Source organism: Delphinus delphis, chromosome 11 (assembly GCF_949987515.2).
Source record: "Delphinus delphis chromosome 11, mDelDel1.2, whole genome shotgun sequence".
Classification (NCBI taxonomy): domain Eukaryota; kingdom Metazoa; phylum Chordata; class Mammalia; order Artiodactyla; family Delphinidae; genus Delphinus; species Delphinus delphis.
In genome coordinates, this window is record NC_082693.1 from 58,467,693 (window position 1) to 58,493,757 (window position 26,065).

A 26,065-nucleotide genomic window follows, 5' to 3' on the forward strand; every position below is an offset into this window, starting at 1 on the left:
GTTTTTTTTTTTTTCTTAATAATTATTTTTTATTTTAATAAATTTATTTTATTTTATCTTACTGTTTTATTTTACTTTATCTTTTTTCCTTCCTTCCCTCCTTCCTTCCTTCCTTCCTCCCTCCCTCCTTTCTTTTCTTTCTTTCTTTCTTTCTTTCTTTCTTTCTTTCTTTCTTTCTTTCTTTCTTTCCTTCCTTCCTTCTACTAATTCTTTCTATCTACTTTTTCTCCCTTTTATTCTGAGCCGTGTAGATGAAAAGCTCTTGGTGCTGTAGCCAGGAGTCAGTGCTGTGGCTCTGAGGTGGGAGAGCCAACTTCAGCACACTGGTCCACAAGAGACCTCCCAGCTCCACATAATATCAATTGGCGAAAATCTCCCAGAGATCTCCATCTCAACACCAGCACCCAGCATCACTCAACGACCAGCAAGCTACAGTGCTGGACACACTATGCCAAACAACTAGCAAGACAGGAACACAACCCCTCCCATTAGCAGAGAGGCTGCCTAAAATCATAATAAGTCCACAGACACCCCAAAACACACCAAAAGACGTGGACTTGCCCACCAGAAAGACAAGATCCAGCCTCATCCACCAGAACACAGGCACTAGTGCCCTCCACCAGAAAGCCTACACAAACCACTGAACCAACCTTAGCCACTGGGGACAAACACCAAAAACAATGGGAACTACGAACCTGCAGCCTGCAAAAAGGAGACCCCAAGCACAGTAAGATAAGCAAAATGAGAAGACAGAAAAACACAGAGCAGTTGAAAGAGCAAGATAAAAACCCACCAGACCTAACAAATGAAGAGGAAATAGGCAGTCTACCTGAAAAACAATTCAGAATAATGATAGTAAAGATGATCCAAAATCTTGGAAATAGTATAGACAAAATGCAAGAAACATTTAAAAAGGACATAGAAAAACTAAAGATGAAACAAGCAATGATGAACAACACAATAAATGAAATTAAAAATACCCTAGATGGGATCAATAGCAGAATAACTGAGGCAGAACAGATAAGTGACATGGAAGATAAAATAGTGGAAATAACTACTGCAGAGCAGAATAAAGAAAAAAGAATGGAAAGAACTGAGGACAGTCTCAGAGACCTCTGGGACAACATTAAATGCAACAACATTCGAATTACAGGGGTCTCAGAAGAAGAGAAAAAGAAAGGGACTGAGAAAGTATTTGAAGAGATTATAGTTGAAAACTTCCCTAATATGGGAATGGAAATAGTTAATCAATTCCAGGAAGCACAGAAAGTACCATACAGGATAAATCCAAGGAGAAATATGCCAAGACACATATTAATCAAACTGTCAAAAATTAAATACAAAGAAAACATATTAAAAACAGCAAGGGGAAAACAACAAATAACACACAAGGGAATCCCCATAAGGTTAACAGCTGATCTTTCAGCAGAAACTCTGCAAGCCAGAAGGAACTGGCAGGCCATTTTAAAGTGATGAAGGAGAAAAAACTGCAACCAAGATTACTCTACCCAGCAAGGATCTCATTCAGATTTGTTGGGGAAATTAAAACCTTTACAGACAAGCAAAAGCTGAGAGAGTTCAGCACCACCAAACCAGCTTTACAACAAATATTAAAGGAACTTCTCTAGGCAAGAGACACAAGAGAAGGAAAAGATCTACAATAACGAAGCCAAAACAATTAAGAAAATGGGAATAGGAACATACATATCGATAATTACCTTAAATGTAAATGGACTAAATGCTCCCACCAAAAGACACAGATTAGCTGAATGGACACAAAAAGAAGACCCATATGTATGCTGTCTACAAGAGACCCACTTCAGACCTTGAGACACATACAGACTGAAAGTAAGGGGATGGAAAAAGATATTCCATGCAAATGGAAGCCAAAAGAAAGCTGGAATAGCAATTCTCATATCAGACAAAATAGACTTTAAAATAAAGACTATTAGAAGAGACAAAGAAGGACACTACATAATGCTCAAGGGATCGATCCAAGAAGAAGATATAACAATTGTAAATATTTATGCACCCAACATAGGAGCACCTCAATACATAAGGCAAACACTAACAGCCATAAAATGGGAAATCAACAGTAACACATTCATAGTAGGGGACTTTAACATCCCACTTTCATCAATGGACAGATCATCCAAAATGAAAATAAAAAAGGAAACAGAAGCTTCAAATGATACATTAAACAAGATGGACTTAATTGATATTTATAGGACATTCCATCCAAAAACAACAGAATACACATTTTTCTCAAGTGTTCATGGAACAGTCTCAAGGATAGATCTTATCTTGGGTCACAAATCAAGCCTTGGTAAAGTTAAGAAAATTGAAATTGTATCAAGTATCTTTTCCGACCACAACACTTTGAGACTAGATATCAATTACAGGAAAAGATCTGTAAAAAATACAAACACATGGAGGCTAAACAATACACTACTTAATAACGAAGTGATCACTGAAGAAATCAAAGAGGAAGTAAAAAAATACCTGGAAACAAATGACAATGGACACACGGCCCAAAACCTATGGGATGCGGCAAAAGCAATTCTAAGAGGGAAGTTTATAGCAATACAATCCTACCTTAAGAAACAGGAAACATCTCGAATAAACAACCTAACCTTGCACCTAAAGCAATTAGAGAAAGAAGAATAGAAAAACCCCAAAGTTAGCAGAAGGAAAGAAAACATAAAAATCAGATCAGAAATAAATGAAAAAGAAATGAAGGAAACGATAGCAAAGATCAATAAAACTAGAAGCTGGTTCTTTGAGAAGATAATTGATAAACCATTAGCCAGGCTCATCAAGAAAAAAAGGGAGAAGACTGAAATCAATAGAAGTAGAAATGAAAAAGGAGACGTAACAACTGACACTGCAGAAATACAAAAGATCATGAGAGATTACTACAAGCAACTCTATGCCAATAAAATGGACAATCTGGAAGAAATAGATAAATTCTTAGAAATGCACAAGCTGCCAAGACTGAATCAGGAAGAAATAGAAAATATGAACAGACCAATCACAAGCACTGAAATTGAAACTGTGATTAAAAATCTTCCAACAAACAAAAGCCCAGGACCAGATGGCTTCACAGGCGAATTCTATCAAACATTTAGAGAAGAGCTAACACCTATCCTTCTCAAACTCTTCCAAAATATAGCAGAGGGAGGAACACTCCCAAACTCATTCTACGAGGCCACCATCACCTTGATACGAAAACCAGACAAGGATGTCACAAAGAAAGAACACTACAGGCCAATATCACTGATAAACATAGATGCAAAAATCCTCAACAAAATACTAGAAAACAGAATCCAGCAGCACATTAAAAGGATCATACACCATGATCAAGTGGGGTTTATTCCAGGAATGCAAGGATTCTTCAATATATGCAAATCAATCAATGTGATAAACCATATTAACAAATTGAAGGAGAAAAACCATATGATCATCTCAATAGATGAAGAGAAAGCTTTCAACAAAATTCAACACCGATTTATGATAAAAACCCTGCAGAAAGTAGGCACAGAGGGAACTTTCCTCAACATAATAAAGGCCATATATGACAAACCCACAGCCATCATCGTCCTCAATGGTGAAAAACTGAAAGCATTTCCACTAAGATCAGGAAAAAGACAAGTTTGCCCACTATCACCACTCTTATTCAACATAGTTTTGGAAGTTTTAGCCACAGCAATCAGAGAAGAAAAGGAAATAAAAGGAATCCAAATTGGAAAAGAAGAAGTAAACTGTCACTGTTTGCAGATGGCATGATACTATACATAAAGAATCCTAAAGATGTTACCAGAAAACTACTAGAGCTAATCAATGAATTTGGTAAAGTAGCAGGATACAAAATTAATGCACAGAAATCTCTGGCATTCCTATACACTAATGATGAAAAATCTGAAAGTGAAATCAAGAAAACACCCCCATTTACCATTGCAACAAAAAGAATAAAATACCTAGGAATAAACCTACCTAAGGAGACAAAAGACCTGTATGCAGAAAATTATAAGACACTGATGAAAGAAATTAAAAATGATACAAGTAGGTGGAGAGATGTACCATGCTCTTGGATTGGAAGAGTCAACATTGTGAAAATGACTCTACTACCTAAAGCAATCTACAGATTCAATGCAATTCCTATCAAGCTACCAATGGCATTTTTCACAGAACTAGAACAAAAAATTTCACAGTTTGTATGGAAACACAAAAGACCCCGAATAGCCAAAGCAATCTTGAGAACGAAAAACAGAGCTGGAGTAATCAGGCTCCCTGACTTCAGAGTATACTACAAAGCTACAGTAATCAAGACAGTATGGTACTGGCACAAAAACAGAAAGATAGATCAATGGAACAGGATAGAAAGCCCAGAGATAAACCCATGCACATATGGTCACCTTATCTTTGATAAGGGAGGCAGGAATGTACAGTGGAGAAAGGACAGCCTCTTCAATAAGTGGTGCTGGGAAAACTGGACAGGTACATGTAAAAGTATGAGATAGATTACTCCCTAACACCATACACAAAAATAAGCTCAAAATGGATTAAAGACCGAAATGTAAGGACAGAAACTATCAAATCTTAGAGGAAAACATAGGCGGAACACTCTATGACATAAATTACAGCAAGATCCTTTTTTACCCACTTCCTAGAGAAATGGAAATAAAAAGAAAAATAAACAAATGGGACCTAATGAAACTTCAAAGCTTTTGCACAGCAAAGGAAACCATAAACAAGACCAAAAGACAACCCTCAGAATGGGAGAAAATATTTGCAAATGAAGCAACTGACAAAGGATTAATCTCCAAAATTTATAAGCAGCTCATGCAGCTCAATAACAAAAAAACAAACAACCCAATCCAAAAATGGGCAGAAGACCTAAATAGACATTTCTCCAAAGAAGATATACAGACTGCCAACAAACACATGAAAGGATGCTCAACATCATTAATCATTAGAGAAATGCAAATCAAAACTACAATGAGATATCATCTCACATCAGTCAGAATGGCCATCATCAAATATCTAGAAACAATAAATGCTGGAGAGGGTATGGAGAAAAGGGAACGCTCTTGCACTGCTGGTGGGAATGTGAATTGGTACAGCCACTATGGAGAACAGTATGGAGGTTCCTTAAAAAACTACAAAAAGGGGCTTCCCCGGTGGCGCAGTGGTTGGGAGTCCTCCTGCCAATGCAGGGGACACGGGTTCGTGCCCCGGTCCAGGAGGATCCCACGTGCCGCGGAGCGGCTGGGCCCGTGAGCCATGGTCGCTGGGCCTGCGTGTCAGGAGCCTGTGCTCCGCGACGGGGAGGCCACAGCAATGAGAGGCTCGCGTACCGCAAAAAAAAAAAAAAAAAAAAAAAAAACCTACAAAAAGAACTACCATGTGACCCAGCAATCCCACTACCGGGCATATACCCTGAGAAAACCATAATTCAAAAAGGGTCATGTACCAAAATGTTCATTGCAACTCTATTTACAATAGCCCGGAGATGGAAACAACCTAAGTGTCCATCATTGGATTAATGGATAAAGAAGATGTAGTACATATATACAATGGAATATTACTCAGCCATAAAAAGAAACGAAATTGAGCTATTTGTAATGAGGTGGATAGACCTAGAGTCTGTCATACAGAGTGAAGTTAGAAAGAGAAAGACAAATACCGTATTCTAACACATATATATGGAATTTAAGAAAAAAAATGTCATGAAGAACCTACGGGTAAGACAGGAATAAAGACACAGACCTACTAGGGAATGGACTTGAGGATATGGAGAGGGGGAAGGGTAAACTGTGACAAAGCGAGAGAGAGGCATGGACATATATACACTACCAAACGTAAGGTAGATATCTAGTGCGAAGCAGCTGCATAGCACAGGGAGATCAGCCCGGTGCTTTGTGACCGCCTGGAGGGGTGGGATAGGGAGGATGAGAGGTAGGTAGACGCAAGAGGGAAGAGATATGGGAACATATGTGTATGTATAACTGATTCACTTTGTTATGAAGCAGAAACTAACACACCATTGTATTGCAATTATACTCCAATAAAGATGTAAAAAATATATATATATAATCTTTTATCTATTAAATTTGAGCATACACATACCCTCTGAAATATACATAACAAATATATGCACCAAAGCACAAGAATGTACAAGAATTCCCATGAAATTATTGTTTTGAATAGCCTCAAATTAGAAACAACCTGCATGTCTATTTTAGTTTGTTCATGTTGCCATAGCAAAATGACACAGACTGGGTTGCCTAAACAATGGAAATTTATTTTCTCAGAGTTCTTGAGGCTGGATAGTCCAGGATCAATGTACTGGCAGGGTTTGGCTTCTGGTGAGACTTTTCTTCCTGGCTTGCAGATGGCTCTTTTCTTGTTGTGCCCTCACTTGGCAGAGAGAGTGAGAGACAGAGACAGAGATCTCTTCCTCTTAGAAGGCAACAGTCCTATCAGATTAGGGTGCTACCCTTAATGACTTCATGTAACCTTAATTACCTCTTACAGATCCTACCTTCAGAAACAGTCACAGTGAAGGGTTAGAGCTTCAATATATGATGGAAGCGGGGCATCCTTCAGTCTCTATATGTCCATCAAAAAGAAGTATATAAATCTTTATATAGTCATTCAAATGATTAATATGCATCAACAAAAATGAACGAATTGCTGCTACAGACAGCAACTTGGACTCATTCCACAAATAAATACAAGCCAGTAAAAAGGTAGTGAGAGAAAAAGAAACAAAGTAGATGGTATAGTTCCATGTTTACGAAAGGCAAAGATACTTAATCTAATACATGGTGTGAGCAGTCAGAAAAGTGATTACCTTGAGTAGGACAGAAGGACAGATATTGGAAAGGGGAATTTTAGGGAGCTACTGGTAATGTTCCATTTCTAACTTTTGTGGTGATTACACAGTTGTGTTCATTTGTGATAATCAGGCTGTACACATCTGATTTGTGGACTTTTGTGTTTGTATATTCCTTCAAGAAAAAAAGTTTTTTAAATGTTTTAAAAGGCCTTTAATGGCCTCTTCATAGGCTTTACTTTTCATCTACTCTAAGACATGAAATAGTTTACAGACCATTATCTATGACTTGAAAATTTAGCAAATCCTCTTCATTAATGTGTGATTCCTGGTTCCATTTATTTTACAATTCAATAAAGAGGTCTGTTTTGTCCTTCAAGATAAAGTATATGCCTTAGGAAAAAAATACAAAATTTTCAAACCTATTTTTTATGACAAAAAAAATTTATAATAGAATAAATTTAACATATCTTTTACTTTATTGTTCCTCATTACTTCATGGGAAACGGAGAAAAGCATGCTGACATTTATGTTAAATTATTTCTGATAATGAAAATTAAGCTAACATGTATGTAGCAATTAACATATGTCTTTGACATTGTCCATATTAATATAATCATGAGGTAAATTAAGACAGTTACCTGTTATAATAATTATTGGTTACTTTAAAATATTCTAATTAAACACACACACTAACTTAGCTCCCACTAGGCTGTGATACTTAAGATTTTATATTATGTCTTCTACTAACCTTTCAGATTACTGAAATGTTTTTGGAGTAAAATGATATTTTAATAGTCTGAGTTAGCAAAATAATGCATACTTTCTCAGCACAATTTCAACATAATATAAAAGGGATGGAATAAATAATATAAACATTTTATCCAAATCACACATTCTTTAATGGTCATCCTTGGTTCCATATTTTAAGCTGATTTTTCCTTTCTGGTCCAATAACCTTTCTTCTGCTATAACATTCATTCCTGTGATGCCCTCTACCCATAATTGCTTTCACATGTTTGGTTGAACACTGATTGAATTTTATCTTCCCTTTTAGAATGGCCTCATTTCTCTGATAATCTCTGGGCTAAAAAAATCTTTCTAAGCATCTGGCATATTTGTGTTGATGTTGAATTCTGCATTAGTGAAGGCACTGCAGATCAAGATGCTATAAACACAAGGTGAAGCTTTTTAAAGTGAAGTCATGAATTGATAGGCAAAAGAAAAAATAATGTTCACAGCAAAAACTGAACTCCATATCTCTCTTAATTTAATATGCCCTGTGCTCTAAAGTGGAAATTTAACAGCACCCCTTATTATTCTTTATGTATAGAATGGGCACCTGATTTGTGGATGCTTGATTATATTCGTAAAGAAGACCCTGTATTTTTTTCCATAACATTCTTTTACTTTGAAACATCACAGAGTTACCCTTAAATATGTCTGAATGTAACATAAAACCAAAGAAGTCAAGACTGTTGGAAAAAGATGAACGAACATATCTCAAAAGCTGAGTTAAATATGTCCTTAAAAATATTTCATCAGTGTCTGTCACTGCCTGTTTTATGTAGTTCAAAAATCTTACTATAGGTGTAGAATTTGACATTCTTTGGGCAATTGAACACTGCATTGTCACAGCAAGTTGACATCAAATTCTTTCACACAGGTCTCTGTTTTGTAATGTGATACATGGGGAACATTTACTGTTCAATAGCCCTCAAAACTTTTACTTCCATTTGGATGGTGAGCCATAATGTAAAAAGCTCAGTAAGACCTGACATCAGTTCCAGAGTCCCCTGTGAAAATAGTGTTTGCAACTTTGTAGCTGAAATGGAGAACAGCATATTCCATGAGGACAGCAGGTGAAACAGATGGTGAGGAAAGTGACTCCTTATCTGAACACCTAAAACATAGACATTAAAGTCCTTGTGAATTTGCCTTTTTTGTTGTTGTTAAGAAAATCATGTCTTTTTTGAAGAACAGAACCACTGTTGTTTTTTTTTTATCATCTTTATTGGAGTATAACTGTTTTACAATGGTGTGTTAGTTTCTGCTGTATAACAAAGTGAATCAGCTATACATATACATATATCCCTGTATCTCCTCCCTCTTGCGTCTCCCTCCTACCCTCCCTATCCCACCCCTCTAGGTGGTCACAGAGCACCGAGCTGATCTCCCTGTGCTATGCGGCTGCTTCCCACTAGCTATCTATTTTACATTTGGTAGTGTATATATGTCCATGCCACTCTCTCACTTCGTCCAAGCTTACCCTTCCCCCTCCCCGTGTCCTCAAGTCTATTCTCTACGTCTGCATCTTTATTCCTGTCCTGCCCTTAGGCAGAATCATTGTTTTTCTTTACTGGAGAGACCAGAAAAAATTGAGATGAATCATGGGTAAGAGAGAAAACATGAATCAATAATGAATCATTATCAAACCTGAACTCATCATTATCTTCCCCAGTTGCACACCCATCATCCACTACTTCCTCTGTCATTACTGGCAAATCACCACTGCCTTACTCTACCTAAAGTGTATCATTTCCACTCTCACCAGGCCAGAAAGGAAAGTGGAAGTGTTCTTTAGAGATACACCTCTTCCTCATCACTCATATTCACTTCATCTTGTTTAATTCTCATATATGTCTCAAAAGCCTTCTCCTCTCTACATTCTAATCATTGGTGCCATCATTCAGACCATCTTAATTTTTTTAAAAAAATTGAAGTATAGTTGATCTATAGTATTATATGATTTGCAGGTGTACAATATAGTGATTCACAATTTTTAAAGGTTATAATCCATATATAGTTATTATAAAATATTGGCTATATTCCCTGTGTTGTAAAACATATCCTTGTAGCTTATTTTACATGTAATAGTTTGTACCTCTTAATCCTCTACCTCTATATTGCCCCTTTCCCCACTGGTAACCACAAGTTTGTTCTCTGTGAATGTGCTTCTTTTTTGTTATATTCACTAGTTTGTTGTATTTTTTAGGTTCTCCATATAAGCAATATCACACAGTATTTGTCTTTCTCTGTCTGACTTATTTCACTTAGCATAATACCCTCCAAGTCCATCCAAGTTGCTGCAAATATCATTTTTTATGGCTGAGTAGTATTCCATTATGTAAATGTACCATATCTTCTTTATCCATTTGTCTGTTGATGGACACTTAGTTTGCTGCCATATTTTGGCAATTGTAAATAATGGTGCTATGAACATTGAGGTGCATCTTTTTGAATTAGTGTTTTTGTTTTGTTGGATATATACCCAGGAATGAAATTGCTGGATCATATGGTAGTCCTATTTTTAGATTTTTGAGAAACCTCCATACTGTTTTTCTACAATAACTACACCAGTTTACATTCCCACCAGCAGTGTAGAAGTGATCCCTTTTCTCCACATCCTCAACAAATTTGTTATTTGTGTTCTTTTTGATGATGGCCGTTCTGACAGGTGTGAGGTGATAACTCATTGTGGTTTGATTTGCATTTTCCTGATGATTAGTAATGTTGATCGTCTTTTCATATGCCTGTTTACCATCTGCATTTTTTCTTTGGAAAAATGTCTGTTCAGGTCTTCTGCCCATTTTTTTTTTTTAATTGGGCTTTTTTTTTTTTTTTTTTTGATGTTGAGTTGTATGAGTCATTTATATATTTTAGATTTTAACCCCTTATTGGTCATATCACTTGCAAATATTTTCTCCCATTTAGTAGGCTAACTTTTTGTTTTGTCGAAAGTTTCCTTGCTGTGCAAAAGCTTTTAAGTTTAATTAGGTCCCATTTGTTTATTTTTGCTTGTTTTTTTCCTTTGCTTTAGGAGATAAGTCAAAGAAAATATTTCTACAATTTATATCAATGTGTGTTCTGCCTATGTTCTCTTCTAGGAGTTTCATGGTTTCTGGTCTAACATTTAGGCCTTTAACCATTTTGAGCTTATTTTCATTTCTTTTTTCAGAATAGTTATGATAGCTGGTCTTCATACCAGCTTTCCAGGTTTGTCTCTTCAGAAAATCTACAGTGCCACTTCCAAAGTCTTATTCTTAAATGCATCTTTGTGTATGTTACTGAAATGTTTGACTTGCACCAATGACATTCTATCACCTACTATAAAGTCTAAGTTTTCATTCTTAGTGTACACGTTCCTTCACGATTTTACATAATATTCAAAGGGCTACTTCACCTTCTTCATGTGGCCTTGGCTTCTAATTATCAATAACTCCATGTCATTCTCTGATTATATCATACCTCTAAATCTATGGATAACATGTGCTGGCTCTGGAATATTAGATTAAGTTTCAGTTTCAAGAAACATAAACCATTCTAGCTATCTTACAGAGACATAATACAGGAAAATAGGTGTTGACACAATCACTGGGAATGCTGAAGAATCATTTTAGGCCATAACTCCACAAGTGTCCATCTCTCTCCCTGGAATGCACTACTCTATCCACTTGATACACTCAAATTGTATCTTTTAAGAGTCATCTCAAGCATCAGTCACTCTCTGAAGCCTGCTCTGACTCCCTCAGAGCTACTTGGACACACTAAGTTCCTATTGCATTCTGTATATATCTTCACTATGATAATTCACATAAATTACTGTAGTATTTTTATATTTGTTTCTTCACTTAGAATATAGTCATCTTCAAGGTTTAAATTTGAGTCTCTTTGAAGGCACATACTATTTTTTTCCCAACTACACATATAAACATCTATGGCCTGGATAAGTACCTGAAGGAAAATGGGATTAATAAAAATGTGTTGAATGCTTTTTAAGGAATCTCCATACTGTTCTCCATAGTGGCTGTACCAATTTACATTCTCACAACAGTGTAGGAGAGTTCTTTTTTCTCCACACCCTCTCTAGCATTTATTGTTTGTAGACATTTTGATGATGGCCAGTGTGAGGTGATACCTCATTGTAGTTTTGATTTGCATTTCTCTAATAATTAGTGATGTTGAGCATCTTTTCATGTGCCTCTTGGCCATCCGGATGTCTTCTTTGGAGAAATGTCTATTTACATCTTCCACCCATTTTTTTGATTTGGTTGTTTGTTTTTTTAATACTGAGCCGCATAAGCTGTTTGTATATTTTGGAGATTAATCCCTTGTCAGTCACTTCATTTGTAATTATTTTCTCCCATCCTCTGGGTTTTCGTTTTGCTTTGTTGATGGTTTTCTTTTAAAAAACTAAAAATAGAGTTACCATAAGACCCAGCAATCCCACTACTGGGCATATACCCTGAGAAAACCATAATTCAGAAGGACACATGCTCCCAAATGTTCATTGCAGCACTAGCCAGGACATGGAAGCAACCTAAATGTCCATCAGTGGAGGAATAGATAAAGAAGATGGGGTACATATATACAATGGAATATCAGCCATAAAAAAAGAATGAAATAATGCCATTTGCAGCGACATGGATGGACCTAGAGTTTGTCATACTGAGTGAAGTAAGTCAGACTTAGAAAGACAAATATCACATGATACAGCTTATACGTGGAATCTGAAATAATGGTATAAATGAACCTATTTATAAAACAGAAATTGAGTCACAGATGTAGAAAACAAACTACGGTTACCAAGGGGGAAAGGGGAGAGAGGGACAAATTGGGATTGACATATACACACTACTATATATAAAATAGATAACTAATAAAAACCTACTGTATAGCACAGGGAACTCTATCCAATACTATATAATGACCTATATGGGAATAGAATCTAAAAAAGAGTGGATATATGTTTATGTATAACTGATTCACTTTGCTGTACAGCAGAAACTAACAGAATATTGTATATCAACTATACGCCAATAAAAAATTTAATGAAAAAATCAACTATAGCAAAAAAATGAGTTAAAATCTTTTAAATAAATAAAAATTAAAAAAATGTGTTGAATGTATATTGAATGCAATAATGTAATAAGTATGTGGCAGAAGCCAAAGTCAATAAACATTGGCTTTCTTTATTAAGCAATGCATGGTAAAGAAAAAAGTGCATATTTATATATTTGCAACTTGAATCTTTTTTTTCAAAGGTGAAAAAAATTGTATTATTTATCAATCATGCAAAAGAACAAAGACTACCACATTTGAATGGTGGAAAATTATTTGGTCAAACAATTTGAGTGTTAAGTCTAACCTGTAAGATTTCATAATGATCAAAATTTAATAAATGAAATCTACTAGATGGTTGGCTCTTTGAGAAACATCACGAGTGTTTCCCGATTAGCCCTGCATATGTAGCACACTGCCCGATATCACTTGGCCCCAAGTATCTAATAGTTGAATAAAGGAATAAATTGACTAATGAATAAATTAGAAAATATATATATATTATTAAAAACTATAGTGAAGAGGAAGATGCTTGATGGCTAAAAGAAGATATTGACTTTTTTTGCATTACTGCTTTAAAAAAAGTGCCTGTTTTAATTTTTATTTTCATTTATTTCACTAGTCGGTGCATTTTATTTTTTGTTTGAGACCATTTATCTTATCTTCATATTTACTAACATACTACAGAAAAATTTGTGAGTTTGTAAATAAAATCTCAAAGCTTTTTCTCAGCCTCCATGGGTATTTTGAGAGACAGAGGGAGATTGGACTTGTGCTTGAACTGAAGGTGAAGTAAAGGAGCAAATATGTCTTTTAAGGTCTGGTAACATAGAAGTTTTTTCCCTGTATTTAATAAACAAACTATTCCTAGTATATTTTAAACAAGTTGCAGTGAACAAACAATAAAACTTTAATTTAAAAGGTGTCCAAATGAACTTTTGGTATCTAAAATAGTTCTGATCCCTTTTTGGTACTATCCTGGAGGTGATTTTGAGAAATTAACAGCCAGGTATGATATAAGTTAATATATATTTACATAGTGTTTGTAGTGAATTGCACTGGAGAATTTAAAAAGTTGAGAGTGCTAAATTAAAGTATGTTCACTCCTTAGGCTTGGATACTAGTACTTTTGTTTGCCTCTAACTATGGGCCATATATTTAAATACAGTGAACACTAGAAAATACATCCATTTTCAAGGACTGGCTCAATAGGAAATAATTTCCTAAGAGCTTCAGCCAAAAGAGTTTTTAAACACGAAGTGTTATACAGGTTTATCGATTCTGAGTTTCATGGTAGAGACTCAAGTTGTTTCTAAGGGAAGTAAAATTTTCTTTTCTATGAAGAATTTTACTGAGTTTATCTTCATAATTTAGAAGACTTAGTTTCCTTGGGAGAAGAAAAAGAAAGAGCTTGCTCACACATTTTTTTCTTCTAACATCTAACAGCTTTAATTAGGATAATAATCTCTCTTTACGGGAATTGTAAAGAAAATGGGGACAATGCAACTCCAAACAAGTATTATTAAAATGTCAGCCTCAAAAAAGCCATGTATTTTAAAGCATTCAGTTTCCTTCTCTCAGCATTACTTCCTCTTATCCATCTTACTAATAGAAGTGTCTTTTAGCTACTTATTTATATCTTTATAATAAAAGAATATACATATCAGATGTGCTATTTTGTAGACTTATTTTAAATTAAAAGTTTTAATACAAGAAGAATGGATGACAGATAGGTGACATGCCAAAAGTGATGACAGTGTTACATTGGTATAATATTTAATTTTTTTTTATTTTATATTATTTTTTTAACTGAAAGTTTACAATGGAGAATTAAAAATGGAATGTGTCAAGCACAAAAGAAAAAAAAATGTGCTCTTGAAGAGCCTAATATAGGCATGAAGCATAAATGTAAAAGACCATTGTAATAAAATGTTGTGGCAGGAAGTTATTGTAGTTGTTATGTAACTACAGCCATTATAGAATCAGATTTGGGAAAATACTATATAGTTAGGGAGAAAAAAAAGAATAGTTGACAGGTTTGTTGGAAGAAAGCTTTCAGAATGGGGAGGAGAAAATTGAACATTTTCTAAATATTCAAATGAAAGAAAAGAAAAAAAAAGTTGAGATCCACACTTGATATAGAAGAGAGAAGCAGTGCTAGCTTTCACAAATAAGACTGGTTTTAATTAATCAGGTAAAGGTATAATTCCTGTACAGATGAGACTGTCAGTATACATTGTGTAGAAATTTTTCTTCATAATTTAATTAATATTAATCATGAAGCAGGTTCCTTCACATTAGTGTATATTTATCTTAACACAATGGGGAAAACGTTAGAAATAATAAGAAAGAAAAAGTTCCTTTATGAGAAAATATCTTGCATGAAAGAAAATATTTTCACTGAGCAGCAGGAAGAGTTTCATATTATTTAAAGAAAAATTTTATCTTACTAAAGAAAATTATCTTCTCACAACTCCTAAAATATACCTATTAGTTATTTGACTTTAGCTAATTATGTAAGAAATGAATCTGGTTAAAGGAAAATAGTCATCTTGAGCTTTGTTAAATCCCAAAGTAAATATAAAGTTAGTATCTATTTGTCCTTTGTAGAATATTCCATTTTTTTGCTGTCATTCAAAAAATTCAATTAAGTGCCTTACACGACATCTGATTATTGATGTATTAAAATTGTTTTTGTATCCCAGTGAATTGAAGAGCAAGCTATCTAAATTATCTTTTGCATCATAAATCTGCAATGATTAATGTGTTACAGGCAGAAAGGATTATAGATTATGTACAATGTGATATGACCACGGCAAAAATGTCTCAGAGCTACTGCATTTAAAATAAAGTTAAAATTCCGGATTTTCAAGGATTCTCAGATTATGTACTTCAGCAAAATGAAACCATTATTCATATTATGTTGTCTCTGTTATGTTATGTTATGTTATGTTATATTTACTTGCATTCATAAATACCTGAAAGTATATTCTGACAAATTAAGAATTACTGTAGATTACAAGACTTTCTTAATGACATCAGAGGAAGCATACTTTTAGTTATTTATGAAATATCCCCATTAATAGTGCATAGCCCTGTGTACATATGAATCTGTAATGCTAATATCAGCAGGAACTTCATTCATAAAACTATATTTGAAAGATGGATTATTATTGAAGGGTCAAGATTTTTTCAACTTCAGTTGTTGAAGACACTCAGAATTAATTAGAAGGTAACTGAGTAAAAATTTTATTCATTCTTTGAGACAGCAACCAGTGAGTCTTCTCGCAGAAAGTAAATTTAAGTAAGTACATATTGGAAGAGACTAACCAATCAAATTAAATAGAATGGGTTACATATTGAATTTCACTTCCAATGAATAATTTACTCCCTTTTGCTAAATAGGTAATCCTCTTCTTTAATTGTTCCATTAATTAATTTCCTTTTGTAGAACTTAATAATCTCCTCAAGGTAAGTCTGAATTGATTATTTTTTAAATAGATTTTTTTTTGGAACAAGTAAATGCACATAATAACAACACAAGAGATATAAAAGAACATGCATTAAGAAGTAAACCTCCCTTTCATTTACTTTACTCTATTTACCCAATTTGCCCCACTGCAAGAAACCAGTGTTAATCATTTATGTATCTTTTTCAAAGATATACTTTGTATATAAACATATTTGGGGGGTTTTGTTATTGTTTTGTTTTAAAACAAGTAGTAGACTACAAAGCCCATTATTCTGTACTTTAAATAATTTTTGGAAATCATTTATAACAACTTATATAGAGGGGTTTCATTTAAAAAATATTTGAATATCGAACATTTGACTATCATGTCATTATACATATATAATAGTTGATCTAATAGGTGAATTTAGCTCACTTACAAGTATATATCTTTAATTCTGTCATTTTTAGTTATGTTTTATTTTTAATGAGGCATAATTTAAGTATAACAATGAACTATTTGTTCGTTTTGACAGATATAAATAATTATTTATATTTCTAAACCTTTCACAATATATTCTATATTTTCTTGTGTGTGTGTGTTACTTTTACTGTTTGGGAAGGTAAAATTTCAGTATAATGGTTAATGCTATTTCAGTTACTACTGATTCATGGCAAATCACTACAATCTTAGTGGTATTAAACAACCATTTTGTTAAGTTCATAGGTTCTGTGGGTCAGGAATTTTAATAGGATGTCTTTATATATACAATATTTCACCTGGGAACACTCAGTGGTTGGGACTGATTTGCCAGCTGGGAACTGGAAACATTTTGAGGTGTCCACATACATCTGGTGGTTGATGTTGAGTACTCCCTGAAAACTCACCTGGAACTGTGGACCAGAACTACACATGGCCTCTTTAGATGGCTTACATTCCTTACAGCGTGATATAGTTTTCTGATTCACTTTTTAGGATTTTAGTTAGTGCTCTAGGAGTGGTTTGAAGAAAGTCCCACCTGAGTTAAAACCCACTGAACTCTCAATTCTACATTGGAACCAAAGTTTAGCTGGGTATATGCAATTGTCGTATAGTTCTCTTTTTCCTGGAGCACTTGATAGTCATTATCCCAGTGTTGTCAAGTACTGGATATTTCTGTGGGGATATCAGAGATCACACTTGTAGCTAATATGACATTTTGTTTAAATACATGAAGAGTTCTTTCTTTATCCCTTTTTTATATGTGGGTGTTAATAATTTTGTCTGTATTTTTTTCTCCTAGAATATGGTTTCCCACTTCAAACTATAGATTCAAGTATTTATTGCGCACTGGAAAGTTTTCTTACTGTATTTAAATCTATTAGGTTGGATTTTTTTTTTTTTTTACGAAGGGAAAAAGTATGCATATTTTGGATCTCCTTTATAAGTCTTTTGCATCTATTGATTTGTTTCCTAATCTTCATTTTCTACTTTATTTTGTTCACTTTTCTTAATCCTGACCTCAATGTCCTTTATTAGCTGTTGGGTTTTTTTTTAATTTATTTTATTTATTTACTTTTGGCTGTGTTGGGTCTTCATTGCTGCACATGGGCTTTCTCTAGTTGCAGTGAGTGGGGACTGCTCTTTGTTGCGGTGCGTGGGCTTCTCATTGTGGTGGCTTCTCTTGTTGCAGAGCATAGGCTCTAGGTGCTTGGGCTTTAGTAGTCGTGGCACGTGGGCTCAGTAGTCGTGGCTCACAAGCTCTAGAGCATGGGCTCAGTAGTTGTGGCACACGGGCTTAGTTGCTCTACGGCATGTGGGATCTTCCTGGAACAAGACTCAAACCCATGTCCTCTGCATTGGCAGGTGGATTCTTAACCACTGTGCCACCAGGGAAGTCCCCTTTATTAGTTTTTAGCAATGCCTATCTCTTTTGTACAGCCATCAATGAGGCTTTCTTTTCTAAATGAATTTATTTTTCAATTGTACTAGTTTTAAATTCTTTCTATTGTCTTGCCTTTTAGTCTCCAAAATTCTTGAACCTCTGCATTGAGATGACGGAGGTGCCTTTTCTCCCTTTGATTTCTAGGTAAAAGTCTATGTCCCATGGTAGTATTTGTACTTGGAAGATTTCTTGGCCTGCTCTTCCTTCTTTCCTTCTCTCTTTCCAATTTTATTTTACATGGAATTATCTTTGTATAGATTCTGTGCTATTTCTTTTAAATTATTATGTATCTTTTGAATGCAGTGACCTAGAGCAGTTATTTTGCAGGATGTTCCTGTTAGAGTAGGGTTTCCATGCTTCAGAATATCTCTTTCTTATGGCACAAAGTTTCATGGCGTGTTGTTTTTGTTTTTTTCTTTGTCTTTGCTTTTTCTTGTCTAATAGATTTCTGAAGACATAAAAATCCTTAAAAAAGCAACGTTCATTTTGTTCTTCACTCTGGCTCACCAAAAGATTGTTTTCTGGAAATATGGAATGTGTCTGTGATTAGCAATGCAGTCCAGCCTCCCCTGCTCCTCCTTGATGACAAAATGGATCCAGGGAAGTTCCTAATATAACTCCACACACATTGTTTCCATTTCTTCTAAAAAGGTGGGACCTCTACTTGAGAACTATGAGTAGCTTCCTTCTGAGATCTTTAGTCATAAGCATCCTTTCTGTTCCTGTCTTTCCTCATGTATTGCTATCCAGACATATAGATATCTCTTAATATTATAAATGATAGAATTTGTCCTTCAATTTCATGTTCTTGCTTGAACCTAGTCATTTTATGCCTCCGTCTCTTAACATTTTATTCTCCATTAATGGACAAATGCTTGTAGTAATTCTTGTTACAAAGCTAGTCATTTATGCCTCCATCTCTTAACATCACTTCTGATGCCAAGTCTTTCCTAACTCTCCTGTCTGGACCTTTCACTGCTGATAGAATTAATGACCACATCTTCAAACATATTGCAAGTCCTTAGATTTATGACTATTATAGTATGTATACATAATTTTACATGCCTATATTCCTTGTAAATTTCTCAAAGACAAAGACTTATTCATCATTTCATCCTCCAGCTAAAGCACAGGGAGTAATGTATAATACACACCTAACAAATATTTCTTGAGCTGTTGATATATGACATCTAATTACCTAGCTTATACATGAAAACACTGATTAGATTTGTTACCTTTTGGAAATATTCTATGCTTAATTACATTAAATTGATGGTGATGCCCTAAGGTGTTTTTGATAAATGTTTTTCATTTCCACCTGCATTATCAATGAGGAATCATTACAAATCATTCAGTTATAAAAATCAGGCCAGGTCTCTAACTATATAACCATGAGCTCTTTTTGTTTGCTCCAGTGTACAGATTTTGTCTTGTCATGAAAATTTTTTATCAATGTTGTTATTCAATGAATATTTATCAAATGTTTAATATGAATTTAATCTTATTTTCAGTTCCTTCTGAGGAATACAAAAGACACTTCTAACATAGATCCTGTTCTCAAGAAACACAAAGCATGGTAAGAGATAAGGCACTACTTAATTTTTTTTTCAGATTAAAATAAATAATGCAACATAAAGACAAATTTACAAATCATTTACCATCTAAACATCTTAATATAACCACAGTTAATATTTTATAATATTCCATCACAGATATTTTTCTCCCTATAATAATACAGGAAAGAATAGTAGAGTGGATTATAGCAAAGCTTTGAAGTTAACAAGAATGTTTGCCTGAGAATAGTAATCTAATCTATTTAAGCCGCATTGTGCACATCTACAAAACGGGGGAAAGTATACCTACTGTATAAAGCAATTGGCACAATGTCTCAGACATAAAAATACCCCAAAACACTTGTTGGTACATCAGGGTAGACTGTAGACTATAGACAGGTTGGTATATCAGGGTAGACAATAACAACTGTAATTAATTTAATCATTCTCTTTGACAGACATTTTATATTTTTCGAATTTTTTGCTTCCTTGGGTTTTTGTTTTGTTTACAATTAAAATTACAGTTACAAGTAATGCTGGTGTGAACAGCTTCAAATATCTTTATACAGCTATTTTATATCCCTGGGAATAGATATTTGCAATAAAATTCTGGAAGAACAACTGGATCTTGATAGGCTTAGATCATTGTTTTTTTTTTCCTTCCGAGCCCTAGACAACTGTAGAACTTCTGTTTACTCTCTCAGCCTTTTAGCCTGAGAATCAGCAAATGGTTCAAGGGAAAGTAGATCCAAATATCAGACTAATCAATTTATACTTTCCTTTTCTTCAATCTTATCCCCATAAGTCCTTGTTCTCTTGGTGGTTTTCCAATGCCTACAAACAGCTTTTCTTAAAAAATCTTTTCCAGTTTTTTTTAGATGGAGACTTGGTTTACAACAGGTGTGTTCACCATCACCACTGAGAAAACAATACATTTCTTGACAGGGTAAAAACTCTAGTGTGATGATTATTTTCACTCAGTACTCTAGAAAATTAATTCTGTTATTTTGGGATAACATTGTTATTATTTGGAATTCTGCTTTTAATGTAATATTTACTTTTTTGGTAGGTGCATCAATATTTTGTCTCTCCCTACTTTTAAAATTGCTTTCTTTTTCTTGTGAAATGTTGGTATGCTGCGTCCAATGGTGGACTTTAAAAAAATTAATGTCCATTTTGATATATTGTGCTGCCTGACAATTTTATCACACTTCTGTATTAGGAAATTCTCAGCCATTTTTTCCTCAAGTTTTGTCTTGCCTCAATTCTCTCCAGACTTGTATTCTGGAACTATAATTAAACATATGTTCATTCTAGCCACTGTATATCTTAAATTATCTTTCATGTATTTAACTTACTTTTCTCTTTTGGCTGACATTTCAAAAAATTATCTTTAGCTAGATATTTCTGTTCTTCAATTTATTCTTCATTTTTGTTCTGTTATTAAATTCATTCATTTTGTGTTTTGTTTCAATGATCATGTTTAATTTTTGAAAATTTATTAGTTGATTGTAAGATTGCCTGGTCATTAAAGAAAATTTTTTATAGCATGCTTAAACTTACGAATTCATTCTGTGTTTCCTTTTTCTTTTTAAACATAGTTATCTGATATGCTGCCACTATCAATTCTAACATTTGTAAAACTTGGAGTTCCAAGGTGGTTGTCATTACTGCTGACAAAACTTTCATGATGCTTTATCTTCTTGGATGGTTGTGGCCTTTGATTGTCAGTTTATATTTATTTGTGAGGTTTGTGGCTGATTTTGCCTGATTCTGAGGACTCTACCAACCCTGAGTCACTCCAGATCCTTTTAAAATTGTGGCTTAATGAGGGCATCTGAGTTTTAGCCCTCCTAGTCTGCCCAAGGTTTACAACCTCTGCTGAAGAGTTATCACTGGTATTTGCTCTGAGAAAAATTCTGCTCCTACCGGTTCTCTCACTGGTCCCAAATTTAAGTTTTAAGGTCAGGTTTTGGATCAAGTTTCTGTTTGTTTGTTTGTTTTCCTTCATTGAGTGTGTGTGGGGAGGGGAAAAGAGTTAGTTGGCAATCTTTGAAGATTGCCTTTAAATTCCTAAGTGCTAAGGAATACATTCGAAACATTTCAGTCTAGGTCTAGTTGTTTTGCAGTAAAAGGATGTTCCAGATAATCTCGTCCACCATGATCCTGAAAGCACTTGATAAATGATAAAATTCCACTGTGACCAAAACACCTATGTCTTAGTCTATTCAGGCTGCTGTATCAAAATACCACAGACTGAGTAGCTTATAAACAATAGGAATTTATTTCTCACAATTCTGGAGACTGAAAGTCTGGGATTAAAGTGCCAACAGGGCTGGGTGAAGGCCCTCTTTCAGGTTGCAGACTTCTCATTGTATCCTCACATGGCAGAAAGGGCAAGGGAGCTCTCTCAGATGTCTCATATAAGGACACTAATCTCATTCATGAGGGTTTGGCCCTCATGACCTAAGCACCTTCCAAAGGCCTTACCTTCTAATACCATCACATTGGGCCTTAAGATTCAACATATGGATTGAGAAGGGAGGCACAAACTTTCAGACCAGAGCACTACACCTGTACAAAAATCCCAAGTTTGTATTCAGACATATCTATGTTATTATACCTATATTTACTTGATGCCTTCATATTCCTCCAGTCTTTATACCTTTTTTTTGTTTGGTTTCACTTCATATTCTACAAATCAAAAGTAAATAAACAGTAATTTTATCCATTCCCTCAGAATTGCACTCAGGATTTCATCACGATTTCCAACCATCATAAAATATCCTCATATTCTCTGTACTCATTCTTCACCTCTACATTAATCCAATTATTGTTATTATTTTTTTGTGGTACGCGGGTGTCTCACTGTTGCGGCCTCTCCCGTTGCAGAGCACAGGCTCTGGAGGCGCAGGATGAGCGGCCATGGCTCACCGGCACAGCCGCTCCACGGCATGTGCCCCAGACCGGGGCACGAACCCGTTTCCCCTAAATTGGCAGGCAGACTCTCAACCACTGTGCCACCAGGGAAGCCCAATCCAAGTATTTATTTTCTCCTAATCTCCCAAGAACTTTTCAACCAGCTAGGGAAAATATATCTTTTGATTGTCTTTATTAGAAATGTATGATATTGAATATAATTTTTGTGCTCAGAATGCCCATCAATCTTTTACTCAATTTTAGAGGATTCCATTCCCCGTATTTCTTGGTTAGAAATTTATCCCAAAGGATATCACCACTCCTGCTACTCTTGACTTTTAAAACAAATGGCTAAATAGCCTATACCAATTAAAAAAAAAAAAAAAACTATAACCTTTGAGGATAGATTATGTTGCTATTCTTTCCTTCTAAATTAATTCTTATTTTTATTATGTTTAACTTTTTTCCTGCTCTAGAGCATGAAATTAACCAAGGTAATTTCATCTACCACATAGATTGGAAGCTTGACACACTTCTGAACCATATGAAGTATCTGAATACAAACACGAGTAACACAAAGTAGCCACAATTCCTGAAGAGGGTCATGTAAATTAAACACAGATATTTATGGGACTGTGATAAGTGGTAAAGTAAAAAAGTGCCACAAAGCACAAGGCAAGGAGCACCAAATTATGTAAGGAATGGGAGAAATGAAGACAATTTCACATTCAAGATTACTTTGTGAATAATTAGCAAATAAACCATATCAGGAAGTAGAAGTAAGAAAGAAACATAACTCACTTTGCCTTATAAATCTTTTAAGCATATTGATCTCCATACTAAAGCATGAGTTTCTCAAATCAGGGCACCTATTCATCATTTTGTGTTCACTATTTATTCCAGTACTTGACTAAATGTAAATGTTCAATAAATGCTTTATTGATTAAAAAATAACCATTACTGTTTGATTTAGTCCTAAAGAGTCTCACTTTATAAAAGAACAAAATTAAAATTTGAGATTAATCTATTGTTTCTGTGTCACTCACTATTCAAATATATCTAACTTTTTTAAAAGGGAGAGATTGTATCTTACGGTAACCCCTCCATTTATCACATTAGAAGGTGTACTCAAAGTCCTGAAAAGGTATATAAAACCAGACTAATAAATGTTGATGGAACTATTGAGAAAGAAGGAAGACCCTAATTCCAAGGAGTATGTTTGTGTGTTTGTGGTGAAACGGGGTTGAGAGTAGATGAGAAAGACTTTTCAGAATATCTGAGGAATACAGCATACGAGTGGATGAGGAAAGGGAGAAGCAGTGAAGACCGTCAATGTGATAGGGAGAATGGAAGATGATACCGCATGTTGGTCTGACAATATATAAACAGTCAAATCTCCCATAAAAAAAGTTTTTTTCTAAATGAAATTTTAAAAAATGTTTCATAAAGATGTTAAAGGGAATGACATACCATAAGGTTAAATGTTGAATATGATGAACAAATAACAGTGACAGCTAAAAGTGAAAAAACAATTAAATATGCTGTGGGAAAATAAGTTTTCCCAAATGTAAGCTCTTTCTAACTATTTCAATCCTTTCACTGTTTTGAACTATGGTTAAAGTTATGTTCAATTTAGGTTCTAAACCGCAATTATTTCAAAATTCTTCTGTGAGAGACTGTAAGACCTAACTCAATGAAAAATAAAAGATTAATTGTTCAGTGAGTATTACTGCCCCAATGATATCTCACATATATACAATCTATATTGCTTATTTAATCCAAGAAAAAATTTAATTTCAGCTAAAAAATGAAGGGTGTGAGTCGGAGAGACTTCATATTATTTTTCAAGAAGAATTCATTTTATTTCTCAAACCATCAATAAAATCAGGATTAGACTTTATGTCCTGTTTCTCTTAAATGTATAGTGACTGTTGAGTTTTGCTATAGTAAAAACATTTTCTTTTATAGTGCAATAAAATTAGATGTACTCAAAGACTTGAGCAAGCAATGAGTGTTTTTAGGTAGTGAAAAAACATTTTTTTTAAATACTAGCATTAAGATTAGAAAACAGTTCTGCTCCAAAAAAGGACTATCTGTCAGAAAATCTACTTAAATAGCACAATATTAGTAGCATCTGAAGAGAAATATGTATCACATCTGAGCTGTACTATAACCTGTGTGGAAGAAGAGATTAAATGTGAGATTTTAAAATATGCTTTCTTTAAAAAAAAGAAAAAAAAAGAAACCTAATATGCATTCTTTTTTTTTTTAACATCTTTATTGGGGTATAATTGTTTTACAATGGTGTGTTAGTTTCTGCTTTATAACAAAGTGAATCAGTTATACATATACATATGTTCCCATATCTCTTCCCTCTTGCATCTCCCTCCCTCCCACCCTCCCTATCCCACCACTCCAGGTGGTCACAAAGCTTCCCACTAGCTATCTACCTTATGTTTGTTAGTGTATATATGTCCATGCCTCTCTCTTGCCCTGCATTCTTAAAATTAGAGCCATGTGGGTAGTCTCACATCTGCCTTCTGCTGCAGCTGTCCATAGTTGTTAAAACTGTCATCCATCTGGCCTTAATCTTACACTTTATTTTAGAAAAACATATATACTTATTAAATGATATTAAGCCCCATTTTATGTCCTCTCCCCTGAAGTAGTCCTTGTGTAGAACAAAATCCAATTTCAATTCAGGTTCATTATATTAACTTTTCTGCAAGGCATTATTGGGGAATCATTATTGAGATCACTATCCCAAGACCCTGAGTAATGGATAACAAAAAAAAAAAAGAAAACTATGTGCCTACCTGAGGTCATCTTTATGTTCACTTTGTATATAATTCAAATGTTCATTGAGCTATTCAATTTACGAGTTACAACAGATGATAGTTGATCTAAAATGTTTATAAAGCCAAGTATAAACTAGTTATAAGATAAATAAGTACTAGAGATGTAACGTACAACATGATAAATGTAATTAACACTGCTTTATGTTATATATGAAAGTTGTTGACAGTAAATCCTAAGAGTTCTCAACACAAGGAAAAACATTTTTCTTCTATTTCTTTATTTTTGTATCTATATGAGATGACGAATGTTCACAAAACCTACTGTGGTAATCATTTCATGATGTATGGAAGTTAAATCATTATGCTGTACACTTTAAACTAATACAGTGCCAAATGTCAATTATATCTCAATAAAGCTGGAAGAAAAAAGTCAACAAAATAAATACATACATACATAAATACATACATCACTTATAAACCTAGATAATTTTCATTTTACAATTACCAATTGACATCTCTGTTCTTTCTGATGTACAACCATAGTGGTTACATGTACCCATGTTGGTAGCCTCATAAACTTGATACCTGAGCAGTTTTTGTATACCTGGGTCTACTAGTTCAGATGGCTTCACAGAACAATGGTATCTATCTTAATTTCCTCTTTCAGGACTATATAATAAGGACAAAAGTTTTTGACTGCTTCATGTAAAAATATAAGCTTTTATTTACATGTCTTCACA